Source organism: Apaloderma vittatum, unplaced genomic scaffold, assembly GCF_000703405.1.
Source record: "Apaloderma vittatum isolate BGI_N311 unplaced genomic scaffold, ASM70340v1 Scaffold45597, whole genome shotgun sequence".
Taxonomy (NCBI): Eukaryota; Metazoa; Chordata; class Aves; order Trogoniformes; family Trogonidae; genus Apaloderma; species Apaloderma vittatum.
This window is the reverse complement of record NW_009727557.1, coordinates 1-1593: the sequence shown is the minus strand read 5'-3', so window position 1 is coordinate 1593 and position 1593 is coordinate 1. Positions and strand designations below refer to the sequence as shown.

Here is a 1593-nt window from a genome sequence, read left to right as displayed (position 1 = left end):
TTCTCAGTTTTCTGTCTTTGATTTGCCTGTTGACATATAACTTACCTGTTTGGAAAAGGTTGAATGTCTGTCTCAGGAGCATGTGGCGCCTCTTCCTGCTTGCCAAGGGGGACGTGAAGGAAGTGCATTTTAGAATGGAAAGAGGGTTTTTTCCACGTGTGAAGAGCACTTGCTCCAGAGGTGTTTTCTAACTGCTGACTCTTGTGTTTTGCAGGCGATGGAGCAGCTGCTGGTAACTATGGCTATGCCAGCAGTGGATACAGTGTTTATGAAGAAGAAAACGAAAGGTTAACAGAAAGCCTGCGTACAAAAGTCAGTGCCATTAAATCGGTAAGTATTTAATTACAGCGGTATTATCGCATTGGATGAAATCGTATGGACCAGTGAAGCAGTAGACTTAAAGTTTAGATTTCATACAAGAACAAATTACTGTCAACCAGAATGCACAGTCATTCATTTGTATATCTGATTCTTCCTTTAATTAGATTTTTAGCTAGAGGTGTCCTTTTTTTGCTAATCTTGAGGATGGCTGTGGTGCTACTTATGCCTTACCGTCCTATGGAAATGAACTTCTGTCCCTGAAGAACTAAAAAATTTGACTTTATGTCAGTGAACTGGCCTTGGGTTCACTTAAGAAAATGGACTGCCTCCTTTTGGTGTTATCATTGTGCCTCATCAGCTTCTGCTCTGTCTGCTGACAAATCTGTAGTGTGAAAACAGCTGTTACAAGTAGCTTTCTAATATACCCTGGAAGAGAGAAATTTCTTGGTGTAATGATTCAGGTTCCTACCAGAGATTGAGGAATTCTTTCAGGCAGGCCCAAATAAAGGCAGCTTTGTGATTAAGATTTTGTGGGTTTTTATTTTTTAACAACTTAACGGTTTTTTTAAAATACATTCTTAAAAATAGGTGTGATTTCTATGTAGGCAGTAGAAGCCAATGAACAAAGAGTTCTTTGGCCTAAACTCACTCAAATTTCTATTGCTAGTAGTATCCTGTTGCTTAAAAGTAATTTGTTTAGTCTCAAATAGAAAATAAACTCTAGGTTTAAGTAAAGAAATTATCTCCCTAAATAATTCAGAGTGAAGGTGGTAAAAAAAAAAAGCTTTGATCTTTGTTACAGAATTTAATTTCTTGTGTTGTTTCAAATCCGTGTCCCAGAGTATGTTTGCGGTGGGGTTGGGGGTGGCTCAGGTATTCGCTCTTTCTGCAGTTTCATCTTTTAGTGCAACGCAGTGAGCGTGGAGTAGGGAGTATCAGGTCATCTTCCTAGAAGCCTCACGTCCCACTCTTGACTTGAGGATAGATTGTGGTGAAATGCAGCCGTGAGAAATGATGAGATCTGGGTTGTGTCACCAAAAACGTTGGGTTTTGGCTAATCCAGAGCACGTGGGCCTGGAACACGTGTCCCTCCCTTCTCAGAGTTGGGCTGGTTGTTGAAGGCCAGGGTGCTGACAGAAGCTGTTACGGAGCTGTGAAGAAGCTTCAGTGGGAGTTCTCTCCTCTTTCGCCTGGGAGCTGCTTTTAAGCCAAGGCTCTCCAGGCTTGCCCGCCTGTCACAGTCACTCAGGTTGGAAAAGCCCCTTGGGATCA

The 1593-nt window shown here is 41.8% G+C and overlaps 1 pseudogene; it reads left to right on the top strand.

The window, feature by feature from the left end:
* Nucleotides 1–214: 214 nt before the first annotated feature.
* LOC104277142 lies at nt 215–342 on the top strand (annotated as a pseudogene).
* Nucleotides 343–1593: the final 1251 nt, after the last annotated feature.